Source organism: Haematobia irritans, chromosome 2 (assembly GCF_050003625.1).
Source record: "Haematobia irritans isolate KBUSLIRL chromosome 2, ASM5000362v1, whole genome shotgun sequence".
In the NCBI taxonomy this organism is placed as follows: Eukaryota; Metazoa; Arthropoda; class Insecta; order Diptera; family Muscidae; genus Haematobia; species Haematobia irritans.
This window is the reverse complement of record NC_134398.1, coordinates 230,189,116-230,215,401: the sequence shown is the minus strand read 5'-3', so window position 1 is coordinate 230,215,401 and position 26,286 is coordinate 230,189,116. Positions and strand designations below refer to the sequence as shown.

Sequence of the window (26,286 nt, the reverse complement as noted above, 5' to 3'; positions counted from 1 at the left end):
TTACTAACCTAAAAATAAATTTTTTACCATATTCCTTTTCTGCGTGTAGATTATGTGATGAGGTATAATGAGGAATTTTCTTCCAATGGCCACTGGTATTAAGATTATATTTGAATACTATCTATTGTGGAAATCTTATTATTTAATTCAATTTTACTCGATTTGTTAGTTATAGTTAAATTGTACATTTTTCCTTAATAAAGAGTAGAGTAGGATTTTGTTATCCAATTATTTAAAAAAAAATGTGGACTGAAGTACCCATAATAGTAGTGGCGCCCAACTGATGTCACAAATGTTTTACTAAAATTTATAAAACTGATACTTAACTGGTAAAAGATATTTTAGCAGATCTTTAGTTTTTATTAAGCAAGAATCATAATAGCTATGACATTTACTTTTTCTTAACCACACATCGCCCCATTCAATGGCCATTGGCTGTTGTCTTTTTATAAATATGTATTTTATTGTGCACTCGTACATTTTATGTGAGGTGAAGTAAAATGATATTATGACTTATTAACACAACATGAAACATCGATTATGAAAACAAAAATGGAATGAATGGCGTAGCCTGGACTGATGTATTGTGGTGTGGCCACTCAATTGGCCGGGACAGCCAATCCAAAGTGTCCGTTGGAATAAATGAAATGCCAACAAGGTTGAAGATAGGAAATCATATGATGAATGAAATCAAAATTATATGATCTACAATCTGGTTTTCTTTTTTGTTAGCTACATCAACTGCAGCAGCTGCTACACCTCTCTTCCCGAATAAATTTCCCGGCCTGGGCAATGCAGAAAATAAGAAAATAATAAAAAAAACATAATCTAAGATAACAAAAACACATTACGTCTCGGGTTTACACGGGTCAATTAAAAATGTAAAATTAATAAAGATCATCTCATCATTTGTTGCACATCGTTTGTTTGTAGCAGTAGCTGGTAGCAAACAGCATTTTATAATAATTATGTTTGCATTTTTATGCTTAAACTAGCCGGAATGGTAGTAGCTGCCGAAGTTCCAACTCCAGACGAAGTTCAAACTGGTCCTTACCATAATGTGGCATTTGGTTGGTGGTAATGGACATCGTATGTTTTTGAAGATGTAGAAAATTGCTGAAATTTCAATAGAGCGAATTGAGCTTCTGCAATACGCTCATTCATTGTGAGACGAAAGAATGGTGGGGGGGAATGCGCCGGAATGCGAGTGGGCATAAAAATGCAATAGGACAAACAAACAGTCAGCCGGCCAGACAACCAACGAAACGACCGCCTGCTTGGAAAAGCAAAACACCATTTTTCTTACAACACACTCTTGCTCGCAAAGATGGGAAAGTGTTCGCATACACAAAATGATCGAGTTTAACGATTACGACAGTATGACGGAGAAGACTATTTTTCTTTGCGATGTCTTTTTTCCTTCTGTCCGTCCGTCCGTCCTGTTGTCATTCCATCCAGATGTCTAATGCATGATATGTGAATGAGTTTTATCATTGGTGGAGTTCTATTGAATAGGAATTGGGGGCTTTTTAGTCGAGCTATAAGGATATTTGTCGGTGAACATCAAAATAATCAAAATGTTTATTTAAAAAATGGATAATGTTTTGTGTTTTAAGTCTTTTGTTTTCAATCAGTCCATATTGTGAAGAGATAATATTACGTTGGGGTTTGTGTCTTAAGTCTTTCATTTTTCCGTTATGATTGAATCACTTTAGATTCCTACATATTTAATTGGTTTTTTTTTAATTCTGTAAATTTAGTGTTGCTTTTTTCAAGAATGTAATGTTAATAGTCGATTTTCATTAACATTAATGGAAAGACTTAAGACACGCTTGTGTCTTAAGTCTTTCTACAACCATCATGGCATGCTAAGATTTTCTTACATTTTAATAGAATTCTTACATCTTTTAAACTCAACCTCATTTCCAACTAACTCCATATATATCATGCTAAATTTATCGCTTAACAATAGTTTTCACACAAAAACTTTTCATTGTTGAAAATTGACATATTTCAATTAGACATCGATGACCTTTTCAAATTATTTTTGGGTAGCTGGTTTACAAGTCATTGAAACATTGTTAACTTCTGACCATTGTTCAAAAGTGTCTGAAAGCATTAACAATGCAATAGAATAGAACAAAAACGTCATCAACAAGGTATATGGACATGGAACACCCACAATTATTATAAAAGAAGATAAATTTGTTATGTTCATGTAATCGAGTATTCACTTACCTACTGATCGTATAGAATGTTGTGCTGGAAAAGAAAAAGAAATAAATAAGTACTTTATGTATGTTAAGAATAGAATTGATTGTAAAGTAAATAAATATGTAGTTGCTATGGAATTATCTTTTATCTGATTGTCCAGTGGAATCAGTCTTCAGCCTTAAAACGATGAGTAGGTCTTGGATGATCTACATCTGTTCTTTTTAATGTAACTACATACTAAGTTTTTTCCAAATGTAAGAGCTTGGAGGACCTATTTGTGGTTCTAGTCTTATCCTTAGACTTACACATAGATACAAAGACAAAACCTATTTTACTGAATAACCGATAAAACCGATAGTCCTGTTTATCTACCTCAGCATTTAGTGGATTTCGTTTTGATTCGAATTGCCTCCGATAGAAATTCTGATGTTCTTTTATGCACCGAGAGGATCACGCTCAATATTTCACACACTTTCGATGCTTTTAGCTAATCCCCATAGATTTCAAAACTTAACAAAATTAGAAAATCGTAGTGCGATGGTCAACATATCCCACTTTACGCCAAGTTGGGACTTTTACAGCCGATACCTGTACGTTGGTCGGAGCACTTTCGTTGGGAACAATCTCGTTTGACGGTACACTGAAGAAAATATTATTCTGAGGCCACAGATTTCATGTCCTTAAAATAAATGGAAGACGCTTTTCTTTAACTTCATGTAGCTTTTTCCATTATGAATATTCATCAAAAACTCTAGTTAAAAATTTTAATTATGAAAAAGTCAAAAATTCCAAAGTCGACTTCGAAAACTCGAAGGCTTCCTTCCTTCCTAGTCTGTAGCAACCATTATACCCTCCCCAAATTACCATATAGAAAATTCATCTTAGATACAGAAGCCTATGCAGGGAATAGATTCTAAAACATATGATTCTTTTGCTTAAACATATTCGAACAAAAAAATCCTATAGGTGATATCCTTTGGAAATATACGCCTCTGTATTGTATTAACTGCAAGCAAGTGTTGGCGATCCATTTCTAGTTGCAAAATATTTCTATGATGGTTGGATCATTCGTTGGTTATCTCTTTAGAAAACTGGATGGCTGGCTAGTTGGCTGGTTCGCTGGCTGGCTTACACGGGATAACTTATGCATGCAATGGCATGCAGCTGAAAGCTTAAAGATAACAGCAGCAACAGCAACTAAAACAACAACAACATGCAAAAAAGTTGTGGCTGTTACAGTTTTCGACATTCGTTCATTCATTATGTTACAACAGCAACAAGTCAAATCTTGTTTGTTTTTCTTTTGCGTTTTCTTGTTGACGATGTTGTGGTTGTTGTTGTTCTTTGCTTGCTGTCGTTGTGAAAATTGAAACAATTTCCGATGTCACTCTCACTTTTTATAAACAGTAACATCTACAACAACCACTACAGCGTCAATGACGTGGACAGCATCAGCATCAATGAAAACGAAGTTTATAGCATGATTGCAGAAAAAAAACGAAAACAAAAACAAAAAAAACCAGAGCAACAACAGAGCTAAGACATGCAACAATTGCATAGTTATAATGGTAACAGTTGCAACACTTGTTGTCCACTCCAAAGTCATTATATTGGCCAAGATAGATTTACAGCTTCAGCATGCCACTGTTTGCTTGCCATCATACCACCAACAAACCACAGACAAATGCTGCGCAACACCATAACAAAATGAGATGAGCAATAGAAACAGCTGTAGATGCATTTTCGACATTTTTTCGTCTAATGTTGCATCTTCTTTAGTTGACATAGACAAGCATGATATACATGGCAATAATGGAAAGGCCTAAATTTAGAATATTGGGTAAACATTTTAAGAGGTCAAATGCAGAAACAACAAAGACTCGCGTATAATACTTTAATCCTAGCAAATATTGGTATTTTCGCCTATATAAAGCTACCCACAAAATTTTCTATAGAAATAAAATTTTGACAAAATTTTCTATAGAAATAAAATTTTGACAAAATTTTCTATGGAAATAAAATTTTGACAAAATTTTCTATAGAAATAAAATTTTGACAATATTTTCTATAGAAATAAAATGTTGACAATATTTTCTATAGAAATAAAATTTTGACAAAATTTTCTATAGAAATAAAATGTTGACAAAATGTTCTATAGAAATAAAATTTTGACAACATTTTCTATAGAAATAAAATTTTGGCAAAATTTTCTATAGAAATAAAATTTTGACAAAATTTTCTATAGAAATAAAATTTTGACAAAATTTTCTATAGAAATAAAAATTTGAGAAAATTTTCTATAGAAATAAAATTTTGACAAAATTTTCTATGGAAATATAATTTTGACAAAATTTTCTATAGAAATAAAATTTTGACAAAATTTTCTATAGAAATAAAATTTTGACAACATTTTCTATACAAATAAAATTTTGGAAAATTTTTCTATAGAAATAAAATTTTGACAATATTTTCTATAGAAAAAAAAATTGACAACATTTTCTATAGAAGTAAAATTTTGACAAAATGTTCTATAGAAATAAAATTTTGACAGAATTTTCCACAGAAATAAAGTTTTGACAAAATTATATATAGAAATAAAATTTTGACAATATTTTCTATAGAACAAAAAATTTGACAACATTTTCTATAGAAGAAAATTTTGACAAAATTTTCTATAGAAATAAAATTTTGACAAAATTTTCTATAGAAATAAAATTTTGACAAAATTTTCTATAGAAATAAAATTTTGACAAAATTTTCTATAGAAATAAATTTTTCCAAAATTTACTATAGAAATAAAATTTTTCCAAAATTTTCTATAGAAATAAAATTTTGACAAAATTTTCTATAGAAATAAAATTTTGACAATATTTTCTATAGAAAAGAAAATTTGACAACATTTTCTATAGAAATAAAATTTTGACAAAATTTTCTATAGAAATAAAAGTTTGACAAAATTTTCTATAGAAATAAAATTTTGACAAAATTTTCTATAGAAATAAAATTTTGACAAAATTTTCTATAGAAATAAATTTTTCCAAAATTTACTATAGAAATAAAATTTTTCCAAAATTTTCTATAGAAATAAAATTTTGACAAAATTTTCTATAGAAATAAAATTTTGACAATATTTTCTATAGAAAAGAAAATTTGACAACATTTTCTATAGAAATAAAATTTTGACAAAATTGTCTATAGAAATAAAATTTCGTTAAATTTTCTATAGAAATAAAATTTTGACAAAATTTTCTATAGGAATAAAATTTTGACAAAATTTTCTATAGAAATAAAATTTTGACAAAGTTTTCTGTAGAAATAAAATTTTGACAAAATTATATATAGAAATAAAATTTTGACAAAATTTTCTATAAAAATAAAATTTTGACAAAATTTTCTATAGAAATAAAATTTTGGAAAAATTTTATTTCTATAGTAAATTTTGGAAAAATTTATTTCTATAGAAAATTTTGACAAAAATTTCTATGGAAATAAAATTTTGACAAAATTTTCTATAGAAATAAAATTTTCACAAAATTTTCCATAGAAATAAAATTTTGACAAAATTTTCTATAGAATTTATATTTTGACAGAATTTTCCATAGAAATAAAGTTTTGACAAAATTATCTATAGAAATTAAATTTTTACAAAATTTTCTATAGAAATAAAATTTTGACAACATTTTCTATAGAAATAAAATTTTGGAAAATTTTTCTATAGAAATAAAATTTTGACAATATTCTCTATAGAAAAAAAATTGACAACATTTTCTATAGAAGTAAAATTTTGACAAAATGTTCTATAGAAATAAAATTTTGACAGAATTTTCCACAGAAATAAAGTTTTGACAAAATTATATATAGAAATAAAATTTTGACAATATTTTCTATAGAACAAAAAATTTGACAACATTTTCTATAGAAGAAAATGTTGACAAAATTTTCTATAGAAATAAAATTTTGACAAAATTTTCTATAGAAATAAAATTTTGACAAAATTTTCTATAGAAATAAAATTTTGACAAAATTTTCTATAGAAATAAATTTTTCCAAAATTTACTATAGAAATAAAATTTTTCCAAAATTTTCTACAGATATAAAATTTTGACAACATTTTCTATAGAAATAAAATTTTGACAAAATTTTCTATAGAAATTAAATTTTGACAAAATTTTCTATAGAAATAAAATTTTGACAATATTTTCTATAGAAAAGAAAATTTGACAACATTTTCTATAGAAATAAAATTTTGACAAAATTGTCTATAGAAATAAAATTTTGACAAAATTTTCTATAGAAATAAAATTTTGACAAAAATTTCTATAAAAATAAATTTTTCCAAAATTTACTATAGAAATAAAATTTTTCCAAAATTTTCTATAGAAATAAAATTTTGACAATATTTTCTATAGAAAAAAAAATTAACAACATTTTCTATAGATGAAAATTTTGACAAAATGTTCTATAGAAATAAAATTTTGACTAAATTTTCGATAGAAATAAAATTTTGACTAAATTTTCGATAGAAATAAAATTTTGGCAAAATTTTCTATAGAAGTAAAATTTTGACAAAATTTTCCATAGAAATAAAATTTTGACAAAATTTTCTATAGAAATAAAATTTTGACAAAATCCTGTATAGAAATAAAATTTTGACAAAATTTTCAATAGATATCAAATTTTGACAAAATTTTGTATAGGTATAAAATTTTGAGGAAATTTTCTAGAAATAAAATTTTGACAAAATTTTCTATAGAAATTATATTTTGACAGAATTTTCCATAGAAATAAAGTTTTGACAAAATTATCTATAGAAATTAAAATTTTACAAAATTTTCTATAGAAATAAAATTTTGACAACATTTTCTATAGAAATAAAATTTTGGAAAATTTTTCTATAGAAATAAAATTTTGACAATATTCTCTATAGAAAAAAAATTGACAACATTTTCTATAGAAGTAAAATTTTGACAAAATGTTCTATAGAAATAAAATTTTGACAGAATTTTCCACAGAAATAAAGTTTTGACAAAATTATATATAGAAATAAAATTTCGACAATATTTTCTATAGAAAAAAAAAAATTTGACAACATTTTCTATAGAAGAAAATTTTGACAAAATTTTCTATAGAAATAAAATTTTGACAAAATTTTCTATAGAAATAAAATTTTGACAAAATTTTCTATAGAAATAAATTTTTCCAAAATTTACTATAGAAATAAAATTTTTCCAAAATTTTCTACAGAAATAAAATTTTGACAACATTTTCTATAGAAATAAAATTTTGACAAAATTTTCTATAGAAATTAAATTTTGACAAAATTTTCGATAGAAATAAAATTTTGACAATATTTTCTATAGAAAAGAAAATTTGACAACATTTTCTATAGAAATAAAATTTTGACAAAATTGTCTATAGAAATAAAATTTTGACAAAATTTTCTATAGAAATAAAATTTTGACAAAATTTTCTATAAAAACAAATTTTTCCAAAATTTACTATAGAAATAAAATTTTTCCAAAATTTTCTATAGAAATAAAATTTTGACAATATTTTCTATAGAAAAAAAAATTTACAACATTTTCTATAGATGAAAATTTTGACAAAATGTTCTATAGAAATAAAATTTTGACTAAATTTTCGATAGAAATAAAATTTTGACTAAATTTTCGATAGAAATAAAATTTTGGCAAAATTTTCTATGGAAGTAAAATTTTGACAAAATTTTCCATAGAAATAAAATTTTGACAAAATTTTCTATAGAAATAAAATTTTGACAAAATCCTGTATAGAAATAAAATTTTGACAAAATTTTCAATAGATATCAAATTTTGACAAAATTTTGTATAGATATAAAATTTTGAGGAAATTTTCTATAGAAATAAAATGTTGACAAAATTTTCTATAAAATAAAATTTTGACAAAATTTTCTATTTCGATATTAAAATTTTGTCAACATTTTATGTCGATAAAAAATTTAGCGAAATTTTATTTCTATAGAAAATGTCAAAATTTTATTTCCGTAGAAAAATTGTAAAAATTTTATTTCTATAGGAAATGTCAAAATTTTATTTCCATTGGAAATTTGGTAAAAATTTTAATACTATAGAAGTCTCTGTTTGTCTCCTTTCGTTACGATATGTTCAACAATAATAAATACGAATTAAGGGATGGCCTAATTGAGAATTAATTATTCTTATGTCCTTTTTCGGCGTCAACCCAAAATTACTCAGCTGTGGTTGAGCGCAATCAAAAAGCTGCTGGCTCACTAGTTATGCGAGTTTTTGTTCGCTTGATTGTAGGAAGGGGCTCCGGAATGGCTTCAAGACCTTTGATATCTACTTCTTCTCATTTCTAGCTATGGGTCATTTTATTTCTAGATCGAGGTCAATTTAAGTCTATATGTCGCTTTATTGCCCAAAAAACTAAGTAAGTCCTTTTAAGGAGAAATTGGTAAATAGTAATGGATGGATATGCCAAAAATTCTACTAAACATTTCTCATGCCTTCCAGAAGGCATAAAAAAATAAATTAAGTAAACTGAAACTTCTGAACTAAACTATTCAATCATTTTTTTTAACAAGGCTTTTATACCCTTTCCAAAATGCAAGGCCTTGTTGAATAGCCCCCACGCTAGATACTGGCATCATCACCAACCATCGCGATAATAATGATGATGATGATCGTACTCATGTGCAACATTTCGGTTTCGATTTCATTGGTGTCGTTGATCAGCTAGAAAGAAGCTGCAAGTAGAAATGCTATGCTATTGAATCCCCCAAACCTGCACTCCCTCTCCCCTACAAACACAATCAAACTACAGGAATGAACGAACATCTGCAACAGTTGCAATTGCTTTCGCACTATGTGATGGTTGCTCTGAATATGGTGGCCAGTTTTCCTCCACATACTCCCTACACAGTTTTGTGTTGGCATTTTTTCTCTATTTTCCAGAAGAAAAAAAGGTGTTTGTTGTCGTCTTTGGTCCTGTTATAGTTAGTGTCGCTTTGGATCGCTCTTTAAATGGTGAGTTGTTTGGAGAGATGCTGTTGAGACATTGTGATCTGTTTTTTTTTTCTGTTTTGCTGATAGCTGATGTAACCATCACAACACGCTTTAATTTTCCATTTTTGTATTTTAGTCCCCATGGACATAGACGCACACACACACTCTAACAAAGTCATTCTCACACGGTAGCTGGTTAATGAAATATGATCCTCAAGGGGTTTCTTGACAATTTTATAAGGCTGGAGCTTAATAACTTACTTATAAATTTACATTGGGCTATGTTTGTGACAATGGTATAAAAACTCTATAACAGAGAACATTTGTAAATTTTAATAAAGCGAAAAAATGTCTACTATAGTAAAATAGTATACTAAAAAATTAGAGAGAAACCCATCAGAAGTGGACACTTTACGGTAGCCTAAATTTTGTCCACATTTCGGAGGTGTCCACTTATGAGAGGTAACTTTAATGTAGTAACGTAGCAAACGTTTCCAGAAAATTTTACACTTTTGATAGGGTCCGGTTTACTAGTGTTCAAGTTTAAGAGGTTTCACTGTAATTGAATTGTTTAATAAAAATGTCGGTTAAAAGGGAGGTCCCTCTTCTTAACCAAATACCAAAAAATATAGCAGCGTATGTTTTGTCTGGAGACCAGCCTCAACAATCCCTGAAAATATCAAGGAAATCGGAGAACTTTTCTCCAATTTTCAAATTTCCTCCTCCTCCCCGTCCATATAACAAAACAGTAGACCCCATATTATTTCCAAATTTAAGCAACTTGGAAAAAAATCTGTGTATAAAATTTCCATTGGCATAGTTTTTCATTGTTTTCTTGATTCTTATCAATATCGATGTCATAGCCAAAGACTGTATATCTTTTGTTGTGTCATTGTGTATGTGTCACCTTATTTCTATTTTCGAATCACATTTTTGCTTTCATTGAAACATTTTACTCTCATTTTTCATTGTTGTCCGTCTGGTGGTCGGTTTGGTTGTCCATTCCGTTCCTTCGTTGCGGTTGATTATGCACATCTATTAAAGCGTACCGCTTTTTCTGTAGACTTTAGCAGTTAGCTCTCTATATTAGCTGCTGCTGGATGATACTCATCATTGCTGGGTGCAGACCAGTGTGCAAAATATTCACTTTGGTCTATTTGCCATCCATCTTGCCTTTGAAGAGTTTTTGGTAACACATTCGTCGTATGGTTGGTTGACAGTTTTAGAGTGGCGCGTTTTTTTCTTGTTGTTTTTTTTTTTGTGCTGTAAATATAGGGTTTAATGAAGTGCACCCGTTGCACTCTGTGGGCATCTGGCCATAGATGTATAGAGATCACAGAAATCGAAACACCTTTCCCATTTTCCGCACCTGGGGGAATGCATACATAAATGGCCATCTCAGTATGAAGATTTTTCCCCCACTTGATTTTGATGATGTCCTAGAGTGGTGACAGTTACAGTTTCGAGATGTGAAACGCCTTTTGTATTAAAGGATTGTTTTTTGTTTGCCTCAGCTTGATATTCATGTTTCAAACCAACGTTAGGCGCCCGTTTTTATGTTTTGCCCACAATCATGGCATTATTAATGCTTTGTTTTAATGGTTACTACTTGCATATGGAACATCCGTTGCAGGAAATCATAACGGAGTACAATGAACTACAATGCATGAACAACAGGAAGCTCCAGTAAATAATAATTCAAATGAGGATGTTGTTACTTTTACCTTGTAGAGCATGGACTTTTGATATGCTAAGGCTAAAGATTAACTACGTAAGTTAATTGTTTCGGCGATTTTAACACGATTTAAATGTAGACATATAAGGCATCGAATTCCCTGAGAACTGGGAAAGAAATCAGCTGAGTCTAATGATGAATAGACTCTAGCCATAGACAGAGGATAATTAAATGAAATACCATTTAAGTTTAATTTAATTTGACAGAAGGAAATCTGTGTTAATTAAATCTAAAACAATTAGATTGCTTGTATTAAAGTTCGTGTCTTAAGTCTTTTGTTTACCCCACTCATTCCTTGTCGAAGTTCGTGTCTTAAGTCTTTTGTTTTCCCCCAATATTCTGCGATACGTATGTGTTTTTAAAGGAAAATTCAGTACTTTCATTGTTTAATGACAGGATGAATGACATTTTTTGTAAATTTTCTCCATGTAAGATTAGGTTAGGTTGCGGCCCGGTGTATCAGTCTCCCTTAGACTATTCAGTCCATTGTGATACCACAGTGGTGAACTTATTTCTTTTCACTGAGTGCTGCCCGATTCCATGTTAAGCCCAATGACAAGGGACCTCCTTTTTATAGCCGAGTCCGAACGGCGTTCCACATTGCAGTGAAACCACTTAGAGAAGCTTTGAAACCCTCAGAAATGTTACCAGCATTACTGAGGTGGGATAATCCACAGCTGAAAAAACTTTTTGGTGTTCGGTCGAAGCAGGAATCGAACCCACGACCTTGTGTATGCAAGGCGGGCATGCTAACCATTGCACCACGGTGGCTCCCGTGGTGCAACCACGTATGTCGGTGGAGCGCTTAAATATTTTATTGCCGCTGCTCTTAAATGTTGAAGAGGGAGAAATCCTCCAGTATTCAAATATGTTACGTGGCGTAGCAGGCTTCGTAGTATATGAATCCATTTCGGTTTCAATCAGTCAGCGTTTTTCCCATATGGAGGACTTTGATTTTTTTATTTGGGTGGCTGCTATGTATTGCAAGCAACTTTAGGTTGCTATCATTTCTAAAATGGTCATCTACCAGCAGAATTATTTCTTTTTATTCTTTCATAGCTTAAAAAAAATAGTTTGATCTATTGCATAAATTAAGTCATGATGGAATTCAAACTTGATTGCTTTATATTTGACCGAAAAACCACAAGTGGTCCTCCGTGATACTGACAATATTTCAGCGCATCCAAAAAGGCAGTAGTAGAAAAGTTGCTAGTGAACTGAGCATATCGTACATATTAAAAAATGAGCTTGGGCTAAAGCCATTGAAGTTCGAAAAAGTGCCAGAGCTCACCGATGCAAAAAATGAAACTAGACTGGGAGGAGTTGCTTCGCTTACCGAATTTGGTTTTCTCCGAAGAGCAGCCATTCCAAATTGATCAGTTTGTGAACAAAAAAATGATCGGGTTTACATGCTAAACAGGTCAGCTGAAAATGTACACCTTCGCTTGACCACCAGACCTCAAGCGACGCCGATGGTAATGATGTGGGTTGCCCTAATGGTCGATGTTCATCATCGACCTTGGGGACAAAATATGGAAGCCGAGTATTAAAGGGAAAAGGTCCTAAAGACAGTGTTGAAACCCTGGATAGACAAACATTTCGGCCGCGGATCAGGGACAACCACGTGTCAACCAACAATGGCTTCAAAGTAAGATACCTCGATTCATTTCTATAGATACCTCGATTCAGTTGGTACCAAAGTGTCGATTATCTCAAGACGGCGCCGGGAATGGGCCAAAATACCGCAAAGCCACTTTCGTTAAAGATGTGGTGCCATTTTAAGGACATAATTCGTGCCAGTTTTGATTCTGAATTTCAAATTTATTACCGACATTTTTCGCTTTTGAACAATAAAATGAAAAACAAAGTGAATAAATAAAGTGTGAAGGTTGAATTCCTGAAAATGGAAAAAACTTTAGCATTAAAGAAACATTGGAACTATTTGTCTCTGTGGAGGAACTCCGAAAAATAACCGGACAAAATCAAAGTTTTTTCCCATACGAATTTTTCCGTCAGAGTCAAAACCAACTTTCCTTAAATAATGACAACTTATGCATATCATTGGTGGTCACTCCGATAAAATCTTAGTAGGTCATAGCACAAAGGGTCACCGGTCGTCACTTTACTTTCATTCATTCATAAGAAAACACCGGCGTATGATGATTGAGATGACGCAAAGAAAATAAAAGACGACAAGTCACAGTTTAGAAAGCCCAAGGGAACAAAAATAAAGAGATCCAAACCCAAATCACCTCAAAAAATAAAAAGAAAAAGCTCATGCAATTGCATATGATTAAATGAAGGAAACTGTTTTAGTTTCAATTATAAGCAATCATTGTATGGACAACAACTCATCAACATACGGGTCACCAAAACACCAGAGGAACGAGGAACATGAGACGAACATTTACACATCTTATAAGCAGAATGATTATCTAAAAAATTGTAAGAAAAACAAACCCCATATAGATCTGCATCTGCATTTACATCGACATAATCATCCATATTCAGAGCAATGTAGTTGTTGTTAACTGTGTGAGTGTGTTGCAAGTGTATATAACTGGCGACAAAATTCAAATCATCCAAATGAAAAAGCCTAAAAAATTACATGTTGCGTAGTTAAACTCAGGTCAAGTGAGTGTTTTCTTTTAGGCCATCATCCATCCAGAGAGTGTGGTGACGACAACACAAAACCAAAACAAAAAAATTAATTGAAATGATTTTGGTTTTTTTTTTCTTTTGCTCTTCCAGTGTTGTTTTGTTTTTATTTTTTTTTTTTTTTTCATTTAATACAACATGACAAAGGTAATTTCAACTTTTACTTTATGTTGATCATACCACAATTGGATTCGAGTGCAGTGAATCAATGGACAGAGGGACGGACGGCGGGATGAAAAACTAGATGAATGAACGAATGTCTGGATAGATGGACGGATGAATGCATTCGCTGATGTTGTTGATAACTCCAATGATTGTAACTTTGTCACCGCAAAGTCTCGGAATTAAAGTCTTTGTGTGCGTCAGTATAGGTTTGCATAAAAAAAAATCAAAAGTTAACAGATCGCCACACTCATCATTTATTGCCTATAAAATATCGGGGAGTAGTATGGTAATTACACACAAGACATATTTTTCTAAGTCGACTGCATATATTCAGAAATTGCAGAGCTACCACAGGCATGGTTATCGGGCGGCAAAAATTGGTTTCCTACACGTTTCGTGTTGTGGAGGGGGAGATTACTCGCACTCAGCACTGGGAATCAATAAAATTGGCGAAGGAAATATTGATTTGCCAGCATACCGATATATCGATGTCCGTTCATCGATTTGGTGGAATCATTGCAAACTTTAACGATGAAGTTAGCTTTTTGAAATTTAGTTTTAGATTCGACTTTTGTCAGCAGACAAGCCAATCTTAAAGATGGGCATATTTTTAATTTCCACTTTTTAGGACTTTAGGGACAAACTGACCTCAGATCTATACATTTTTTTTTTTTGTGAAAATTCAACCTCATTGTAAAGTTCATTGACAAGGAATCTTTGTATCAAAGAAGTGCGTCTTGAATGCAACGCAAAATTCGCATTCGTATTTTAGGCATATAATCTTTGTTCTCACGACAATATTTCAATCATTTTGTAAACCGATCGCATAAATTAATCCCTTAAATGTCTTGCAGGCATTTTTGTAATCCGAGTTGCCCACACTGACAGTCCGTTAATTCAGGCTCAATTAGACAACGAACTAACCATTGTGATAGCACAGAGCTGAATTCTTTCTTGACAGTGAGTGCAACCCGATTCCATGTTTAGTTCATTGACAACGGACCTCCGTGTTATAGCCGAGTCCGAATGGAGTTTCACATTATTGTGAAATCACTTACACCCATAGAAAAAATCATGAACGGCGTGGTCATTTCAAAACGATCCGTTCATGAAAGTGAATTAACACACATGTGTTGTCAAACTGAGAACGGACGGGGTCAATCTGACAACGTAAAAATTACACCATGCGTTGTCAAAACAACAACAAGCGTTCTTGATCTGAAAACGTAAAGGTTACGAATTTATAAACAAAATTAAAAAAAAAAAAAACCTGACTCGAACCTGTGTTGTCTGCACCATACCATTTAAAAGTCGCCTTAGCACATTGCACCACCGGCGGAGTTGTCATAACAACGTCTAGGGATTATTTTAGGACTTTTCATGGCCAAAGAAAAAAGAATGCCGTTCATAAAATCGTGAACGCCCGTGTACGAAATCGTGAACATTCCGTTTTGATTTTTTGTGAACGTTTCCGTTTCATTTTGTGACCGTCCGTTCACGATTGTGGAACGCAATTTTTTCTATTTGTGTAGAGAAGCTTTGAAACACTCAGAAATTCACCAGCATAAGCGAGAGAAGATAATCCAGATGTTTCGTCGAAACTGGGATTGAACTCATGGCTCTTTATATGCAAGGCGGACATGCTAACCATGGTGGCTACAAACTTTGATATTTGATTTTATATTTGCGCCCCTTCAATATGTCGCATAAAAATCGTTTTTTGGTATAGACCCCAGATACAGCGGTTCCCGATTTTAATTATTGAGAATCTTCAAGTGGAAAAAATTTAATTTAATTTGAAGAAAATTAAATTAATTTGAAATTGGGTACTCTTTAAATAACTGGATAATAAGTGGATTTAATAAGTGGATAACTTTTACAAGTGGACCATTATCATGGGACGTTTAATATATTTTCATTCTAATAAAAGTGCACCTCAAGGTACTGAAAATAAATGCAGGTTGTCCACTTCGGAGAGATTTCACAGAAGTTCCATTTTAAATGAATTGCGATTGACATTGTCAGCGTCAAAGAGCACACACATACTTTATACGATAAGATCAAATCATCCCTACGGGAAATTGGTGCCAATTGCCACTGACGGACCTATCACAGAACTGGTACCTGTGCTCTAGTTAGTTGCAATTTTTAAATAGTCGTAATTTAATTATTTCCGTACTCACTTGATATTAAAATCTTAGACCCATTAAGATTTTAATATCCAGCATTTTCACATTCGACATATTTCAAAAAAAAAATTTTTTTTTTCATTTTTTTCATTTCGGGTTCGATTGGGATGCCCAAACTGAAACAGATTCCTAAGAGTTTGTCCGATACTGGTTCCTGAAGACCTGTCTATGGGGTGCTCCTGCTAAATTGTCCCAGGACGTGTCCTTTGGGTCCAAGACAAAAATCCAATGACAAACCCATGTTAAAGTAAAGGTCCCTTCCATACGTTTTGACCAGAACTGGGACTGGTCCATACACGCCAGGGACTAGTTCTGTACCGTTGCTGTGATTGATCCATTTATCGTAGGGAGGATACGGTGACCTAAACGCCTTTAATCGATGCACTAATGTTTCTTGCTTCAGGCAAGCGAATCGTACTCCTCTTTAAAATGTACATCCATTAACGCTGATGAGTTGATTAAATTTTGTGAAGGAAATCGGAAGCCAAAAATGCGTTTACCATATTTTTCGTATCGAACGGGAAAGAAGTAACCTTTTATTTTTGAAATATCGGAAATATCGGTATTAGTGTTCATAAGATACGTGCAAATTTTCTTAGAGCTATAGAAATTAAAAGTTTAGTTCAGTTTTAAAACGAATATTAGGCAAATGGAATGAACATGGTGTTTATAATTTTTTAGATAACCCAAATACTCCCTTGCTTTTGAAGCCGAAACAACTACACCTCATTACTCAACTTCGCAGAAATAGCCATTTATTATTATAATCAACTCAAAAAGGACTAATTACAACTGTCTCACATATTTTACAGGCAAGATTCCATTTATGGACTGGGCTTAGGCAAATTAGTCCTTACAATATATAAATATGAGTTTGTTGCTTAAGTCTTTTGTTTTCATGTTCATTCATTCAGAGGATTGTAATATTCTATGAAGATCATTGTAAGTCTAAACTAACCTCGTATAGAAATGAAAAACTCCACATTAAGAGCGATGACAACTATGATCTGCTTTTCTTTTTTTTATTGTTGTTGTTCTTGTAGTTTCTGTTTGTGTTTTTTTTTTTTTACTGTCACAGAAAATGTTGTTGCTCTTAGTGGTGTTTTCATCATTAACATTTTCATCATCGACAAAAACAAAAACATTCGTTAGGCTTACTATTCATCTGTCGATGTAACTACCATCCGTCCGTCCGTCCGTTCATCCGTCTGTCCATTTTACTACGATATGGCCTGTATGCATTGATATTCAATTTTTTGATTACGTAGTAAATAAACCTCTATAAAGAAGACCAAATTATAACAACTACAACAAATTTAAACATAATCATCCAGTTATCCACATCGAGCAAATCAAGCACAGAGTCACATCCAGCCGCAAAATCATTACGGTGGACAAATGAACCAAACAACATTTACCACCATAAAGACAAAGCGAAAAACACCAGCACCACCACCACCATCACCAGTATTATGGTCATGCTGCCTAGTAGAGGAAAACTGTAACAAAAGAGCTGAACAATTTCTTTCCATCACTTAGTTTTGATTCCAGCCGACGCAAAAAAAAAAGCTAAAGCCAAACGAGTTCACTCATTGTGTGGCATCGACTATCATCATCCGGCCAACTGCAGGGAAAATGATTTTCATTTCTTTCGCTTTTATTTTTTTTAAGAGCTTCCAGTTGCTTTTATTTTTGTTTCTGATGCTCGTTTATAATAATAATTATCCAAGTTATGATGATGACAATTGTCACTATGATGGTGACGATGGCCAAAGTTTAAGAAAATCAACAAAATACACGGTGTTAAAGAGAAGGGTGAAATAGAATTAAACAAGGGCCTTATTACAATGATTTTTCTTTTCGAAATAAAAAAATCCCTACAGATTTTTATTCCGCATATTAACGGTTATACATCGAAAAAAAGTGAACTGTTTTATAGGAAGAATGAACTACCACGCACGAAAATTGAACTAAATTTTACTCCACATTGTGAGATTTCCACAAAGCGTTGTTAAAACCAGGAAATTTTAATGCCCTGTTGTTCACGAAATTACATCATCTCATAGAAGAATAAATAAACTAAAAGTAAAGAAGAAAATCATTGGCGCCAAATCATGACCATTTTAACCATACAATAGTTCATTCTTACTATTTTTGGGAACAAAAATTTGGGTACGAAAATTTTAATTTGTTTTAGTTAATATTGAACTTATGTGTACGGTCATTGAACTTTATACTCACGTTTAGTTCATAAAATTTAAAATTTCAATAAAAATAAGTTAAATTTAGCGTTAGTTTAACTACGGAAATTTTTTCTGTGTAAAAGCCTAAGTGTTATCCTTTAAAGGGGTTGGAGTTATCATTAATAAATATCAATGAGGGTCAGGATTTTAAATTTCTATTATGGGCGGTTTTCATGGAATTTATAGCAGAGTTTACAAAGACATATTTTTTACCAAGAAAATTAACGTAATTTTATTAAAAATTTCAAATATTATTAATTTTCCAGCAAAAACTGGGTAAGCACTAGTGATTCTTTCAGTAATACCGGTAATCAAAAAGTTACTACTTGCAGTATTACCTGGGATTTAAAAATAATAACCTACCGGTGTAGGCAAAAAGTGATTATTAATACCGGTAATCAAAATCATATCTTGAGGTCCGGGTTCGGCTCTACAGTGGGCACCGTTAATAGTAGCGATAAGTAATGCCAAATTACATTTCAGAAAAAAACGCCAATAAAATATACCTTTGTTTTGTAAAGTTGTATAGTACATAATATATATTACAAAATAACATCATTGAATAGATCCATGTCGTGGAGCGTGGTATAGTGTGTTGGATTACAAAACAACAGGGGTGAGTTCACACTTTTTGGGTATCTTTATGGTAAAGATATTATTTTTGGAGAGCTAGTATTCTTGCGAAGAAGTACTTATTTTTCGACTGCTGGTATGCTTGCACGGAAGTGCTTTCCTCCAATGGCATGCCCGTGTAAAAGTATTACTACTGATATATGTACAAGGAAGTTGTTACCAATTTGGCGCAGGCACACTTGTACTCATACCTGGTAATAGGAGTTTTTGCTGGGTTTGCATATTTCCCAACAACTCCAATAAGGCCTTTAAATATAAAATCGCAAAAATTCCCTCTCAATTTAATGGATCTATGTTCATGCTATACTTCAATGTTCAGTTTGCCCTTCATGCTGAGAGGGTCACTTCAAATATGAAGGGGAAGCGAGCATACATTTTCATCGTCATTATCATCCTGAAAGTTCATTTTAGTTAGTTGTTTTTACTTTTGTTGTTGCTAAAGTGTCTCAAACTGTTATTATTGGCAGTAACGGTAATAAAGTGAAAATTGCGCTAAATCACTCCTATTACCATGTCTGAGTGGAGTGGCTACCAAAATCTCGTTCTCTGTCATGGATAATATTAGCCTCTGTTTTCATTCCTTGATTACTGAAGTCAGGCCAGAAGAGTTCATCATAGTCATCAGTAAAAGGAGAGCATTCATAATTATAATAGCCATACTCGTTCATAAAATCAAAGCACAGTGGTGCAAAATTATACAAAATATCAGGTGTGTAGTAAAAAGACATTCTGGTGTTTTTAACAAGTATCTCGCTTTGTATAAAACCTAACGGATTCCGCTAGACGGCATTGTGATTGGTCAATTCCGTGTTTTTTTTTTTTTTTTGAGCGAGCGTCATAGATGCATTCTAAAAATTCTTCTTCGCTAAAACCAGTGTTACTGTTGTGCCATTTTAGTGTCAAATTTGCCTTTGCTTTTTCAAGCAGTGATACTTTTGTGCCACTTTTTATTTGCATTTATTTATGCTGAAGTTTTGAACCCAAATCCAACGGTTTCCCCATTCTGTTCCGATAATTTCGATGTCAAAGATGCACCAGGCACTGAGAGGCCAATTCAAATCAAAAATTGTGGAAATGGTCACAGTCTCAACGTCCCAAGAACTAAGAAATGCGCAAAACACCTTTTGGAACCACTTTAATAAACCTGGATACATAAAAAAGCTAAAAAGTGCCATACGAATCAACCCAAAAACCCATCGGCAAAAATGTCGCTAATGAATCGCTACCAAATCGATCCAGTTCTAGAGATTAGAGAATAGCGCAATTAGTCTTGGACCAGAAAACAGTCTTGACGTTCAGTTTTGGTCAATAGGAACTGTGTTCCACCAAGACAACTCCAGGCCACACACATTCGCCAGAAGCTTCGTTTGGATGTTCTAATGCATCTGCCATACTTGACTGCGGACCTGACTCCAACCGATTACCAATGTTTCTGCCCATGGCGAATAATTTTGCTGGTGAAAAATTTGCTTCAAGAGAGGATTCTAAAAATCGACTGTCTACATTTTTTTCCAACAATCAACCAAGGACTTCTATGAGAGAAACGTAACGTAAAATTATCTTAAAAAATCAAACGAAAACTAATGGTTTTATGTTTCCTCAGCCAGATATTAATGAATCTTTTGAATTGGCGCAATATCAAACGATTTATTTTTGTGTATTTTTTTAAACACTGTGCAATTGTAACATCTGCGTCACTGGTCATTTTAAGATTTGTGTTTTTTTTTTGTACAACTCTTTCATGTTGCATGCAACAAACGTTTGTAAGCTAACCAAAAAAAATGCCATAGAAAAATTCCAAGATTTGTGTTGAAAATTATGATGAATGGAATACCATTTTGGATTTGTGAAATTTGCAAATTTTCATTTTGGGATTTTTCATCGACGGCTTTGTTTTTGGACGATTGTAATTGATAGTCTGCAGGATTTAGGTGTTAGCAACAATTTCATGGTGTTTTACCACCATCAAAACCACAACCACCATAGTCACCATACTAATCAACATCGTCTTCTTCAACTGTAACAGGTCTATGTTTGAATATTTTACCTCATTGCATACGGTTGACGAGGGAAATCTTCGATCGATTTACTTAAATTTACCAGAAAATATTACTGTCAATTTTCATCCTTCATTCGTTATCTTTTCTGCCGGTACTCTTCAGATTTTGCAATCAGCCATGTTTTGCATATTCCTTTGCATTCAACCATTTCAACCATCCATTTCATCTATCTATCTACCTATCAAGTGAAAATAATTGATATGAATTGCAAAAGATTATCGATGTTTTAGCAGTAAGGAGATTATCTCTAAAAGCAGATGTTTAAGGAAATTACCACTCAACGAGTATTGGAATGAAAGAAAAATATGCTTTCCATGGCGGGAATTGCCATTTTGTAATCCCATAATAATTCCCAAGTAAGTCTAATTTTTGAATTCCTGTGGTGGTCCATGTTTGTTGACAATATTTGACGAGTTGTCGTGATAAGACTCTAAATATGGCGATATCGAAATATGAAGATTCATATCGGATTTGGGGTTAATATTTTTGTGAATACGATTAGTTCAAAAGAGTTCATTTTTTTGATATATGAAGAAACTGAAAAGGCTAATTTAAACACTGGAAATAATTTTCTTGGGATCTTAATATTGTGATCATTTTTAATAAATGTTGACCTCAAACCTGCCCTCCATACAATGTAAAAGCAACATGAACACTGACAAAATACATTTAAGAAGTTTTATGGAATAAAATATGGAGGAAATGTTTTTATAGAATTGAATCCCAAACATGAGAAACAATTAAAATCTTAATTGAGTTTTAAAAAATATTCAATTAAAAATTTACTTGATTTAACAAATTTTTTAATTGAAACAAAAATCAATCACACAAATTAATAGTATCAATTAATATTTTAATTGAATCAAATAATATTTGAATTGGCTGTCAATTAATTTTTTAATTGATACTATCATTTCTGCAGACATTTCAACTAAAAATTAATTGGATCAATTAATTTCGTGATTGAATCATATTTTTTTTTGTGTATAAGATCTGACTCTATCTGTTGATCTGATTTCAAAAACTGCAAATATGGATTTGTCCAATTAGAAGATTACAAAAATTCGAGTTTTTGACTAAGATTACATTCGATTGTCCTCACAATCTAAACTCGAATTTACTCTTATGTACGCTCGGTTTTTAAAAAACGTCGATTAGTCCAATTTGACGATTTTGTAATTGTAAAAAATTCGACTTTTAAAGACAAACATTTGATTAGTCGAGAAGTCGATTTTCGGCTTTTGTGTCACGAGAATGTAACCAGCATTACTGAGAGGGTGACAAACCATTGAACCATGCAAGGCGGACATGCAGACATGTACCATTGCACTGAAGACTAAATGGACAGTCTTCATCTTCGTCGAAGCAGTCCGCTGCGCTTAGAACCAATGCAGGGTGTCTCTGTAGTACACCCCAGGAACAACTTTATGTGGAGACCAAGACCTCCCCCCCTGTGAAGACACAATTACACGTTATAATAAAATCACCATTCTTGGGGATACACACAAAAAAAATATTTTTGTGTTCAATCACGAAGTTAATTGATCCAATTAATTTTTAATTGAAATGGCTTCAATCACAGAAATGATAATAAAAAAAGTAATAAAAACTTAATCGATCCAATTAAAAACAAGTATATACGGCCGTAAGTTCGGCCAGGCCGAATCTTATGTACGCTCCACCATGGATTGCGTAGAAACTTATACGAAAGACTGTCATCCACAAATTTCAACTCACTCGGATGAAATTTGCTCCTCCAAGAGGCTCCAAAACCAAATCTCGGGATCGGTTTATATGGGGGCTATAAATGATTATGGACTGATATGGACCACTTTTGGCATGGTTTTTAAATATCATATCCTACCACCACGTACCAAATTTCAACCAGATCGGATGAATTTTGCTTCTCCAAAAGGCACCGGAGGTCAAATCTGGCGATCGGTTTATATGGGAGCTATATATATTTATGGACTGATAGGAACCAATTCCTGCATGGTTGTTGGATACCATATACTAACATCACGTACCAAATTTCAACTGAATGGGAAGAATTTTGCTCTTCCAAGGTGCTCCGGAGGTCAAATCTGGGAATCAGTTTATATGGGGCCTATATATAATTATGGACCGATATCGACCAATTTTTGCATGGGTGTTTGAAGACATATATTAACATCACGTACCAAATTTCAACTGAATCAGATGAATTTTGGTCTTCCAAGAGGGTCCCGAGGTCAAATCAGGTGATCGGTTTATATGGGGGCTATATATAATTATGGACCGATATGGACAAATTTTTCCGTGGTCATTAGAGACCATGTAGTAACATCATGTACCAAATTTCAGCCGGATCGGATGAAATTTGTTTCTCTTAGAGGCTCTGCAAGCGAAATCGGGGAATCGGTTTATATGGGGGCTATATATATATAATTATGGACCGATGTGGACCAATTTTTGCATGGTTGTTAGAGACCATATACTAACACCATGTACCAAATTTCAGCCGTATCCGTTTATATGGGGGCTATACGTAAAAGTGGACCGATATGGCCCATTTGCAATGGGCCAAGTTTCAAGTCGATAGCTTATTTCGTTCGGAAGTTAGCGTGATTTCAACAGACGGACGGACGGACATGCTCAGATCGACTCATAATTTCACCACGACCCAGAATATATATACTTTATGGGGTCTTAGATCAATATTTCGATGTGTTATAAACGGAATGACAAAGTTAATATACCCCCCATCCTATGGTGGAGGGTATAAAAATAATTGATACTATTAATTTTTGTGATTGAGTTTTGTTGAATGAATTAAATTTGTAAATGAATATTTTTTAAAACTCAATTAAGTCTTTTTATAACTGAAACAGTCCTTGGTATCTCAAAGTCTTACAGTCCACACACTACTCTAGGAATTGGTATCCACTTCGCTCTCAATCCAAACAGTCACCAATTCGTCTATAACCCCAACTTTAACCATTTCACTACCGAAATAAACCTAATATTAAAAACTATTTCTTCTATTTTTACATGTATTAACAGCATGTAGAACAAAAATTGTCATTTTACCTCAATTACTTCAAGAGCTATATGAGCTTGTTCTGAAAACTTGATTCTTGAATTGTGACCAAATGGCCTTACGAAAATAAGCGCTATTTGTCCTATATGGTATTTCACAGTGTGAGAAAAAGTACAAAAAAGAACCTGTAAAAGTATCAGCTTCAGTTTTTGTATAAATGTCCATTTATTAAAAACATACAGTAGAAAAATTGTCTCAAATTTTTGTATTTTTCGTTTATTGTTAAACAAGTTTATAAAAATGTATTTTAGTGTTCACCAATATGGAATATGTTTATAACTTATTTAGATTAAAGCCTCTACTTTAAAATACCAACGAGAAATAAATCGAAACTAAGTGGGAAAATAGGATTTGGTGTTTTTTTCGAATGTCCTTCTAAGTGGACATCGGTAATGAAAGGGTTAAACAATTGGAAAAAGTTTCGTGAATTTTTTTCTGTGTAAGCATCCAGTACAAAAACGAAAGTTTCTAGATCAGCCAGCATACCAAGCAGGGCTAAAAAGTATTCATGAGGATACTGTAGATGAAGCGGTTGGCGACAACTGCTCATAGCATCAGAAGAAAGGAGCCTGCCACGGCAGGTTAGGATAGTTTTGGCCCAACTAGGATCCGGCAACAGCAGCCCACTCAATAGACGACGCGTGTACCACCTGTACCCAAGGGCTACATGACACACATCACATTTACGCTTGCCAAGCCAAACCTACCCAACTCACAACTAGATCACTCTGGACGCATACAACCTTAGAAGCCAAATTCCTCGATCTGGATACAAGCTGATATGTACCAAAGCGCAACACAAAAATGGTTGATGGTACACAACAACAGGTTCAACTATACCGCGGTCTCTAAGGCATATGAGTGGATGCATGTTTCGTATACTATAAACCCCCTCAACAGATGACACATGTACACCCTGTACCCAAAGGCTACGTGACACACATCACCTTCCCGCTTGTTAAGCCAAACCTACCCAACTCACAACTAGATCACTCTGGACGCATACCACCTTAGACGCGAAATTCCTCGATCTGGATACAAACTGATATGTACCAAAGCGCAACACAAAAATGCTTGATAGTACACAACAACTGGTTCAACTATTCCGCGGTTTCGTCTACTATCAGGAATACCACTACTTTGAAATTTCACGGTTACCTGCTTGTCATCGCTGAGTAGATGAGACAATCATCGCGCCGACATCTTAGCCTTTTATCATCATACCTTTTTTCTCCCAACCATTACGTTTTCAGATCATGAACGCTGGTTGTTGTTTTAATAACGCATGTTGTTATTTTATCGTTGACAGATAGGCACCGTCTGTTCTCCGTTTGATACCACATGTGTTGATTCACTTTGGGTGTTCAAACTGCTTATGTGTCCTAAAATTTAATTAACATTCAATAGATCTTTTTCAGTGTATAACTTGGCATTCTGTGGACGGTTCGAAGGGCAGTTGTACATAGCATCTATGTTTGATGTCCCAGTTCCACTTCACGAGAAACATGAATATTAATTTCGAAGACAAATACCCTTCGTATTAAGAGCCATAAACTGCATGTCTTACATTTCAACTCTTTTCTATATCGGATCACAATAATTCAAAACCTAGGTTGAAGGCATATCACTTCGGCCCAGCCAAACTCAACCCAAATTCATACTTCTTCCTCAACTACCCATTATAGCGACCAGTACTTATATTTCGCAATGTACTGAAAAAAATTCACATAGAATTTAGATCTGAAAGCCCTATGGGATATAAAAGACGCTCGTTAGTATTACTGCAATGATCATAAAAAAAAAAGAAAAACAAAAAACCCAATTCACAGTTTTGTTAAATTAAACACATTTAATTTGTTTTGGAAAAAAAATGTGTTCTCCCATTGCCCACGACCCATGTGGCCATTGTGTTTGCTGTTAAAGGTCTTTTCGAGGGAGTATAACATACTACCTTAGCTCGTGTCAGAGACTTTATTTGTTGGCCGTTGATTGCTTCAAATTTTGGTGGGAGGGTGACCGGGGGAGCTTTTGTTGCCACTGTTAAATTGTGTATTTAGGGTTTCTGGGTTACAGGTAAATGTTGTTGTTATTGTTGTAGCAGCCACAGATGATGGTTTGATGCCGGGGCCATCGGAAAATATGTAACTGTATTCACTTGTATTAAACAATAGAAGTTTTTGTTTAAAAAATATTTTGTTTCTTTGTAAAAATTCTTGTTAAGAAAAAAAAAAAACGTTTTTATTCTCTCCCACTCTAGAGGAAGAGTTATGCAATTGTAATTGTTACAAAACATTTGTCATTTGGTT

At 32.7% G+C, this 26,286-nt stretch overlaps 1 protein-coding gene across 1 annotated transcript in view; it reads left to right on the top strand.

The window, feature by feature from the left end:
* Positions 1 to 26,286, top strand: part of LOC142227333 (uncharacterized) — a 111,095-nt gene that overhangs the window by 63,881 nt on the left and 20,928 nt on the right. The window lies entirely within an intron of this gene.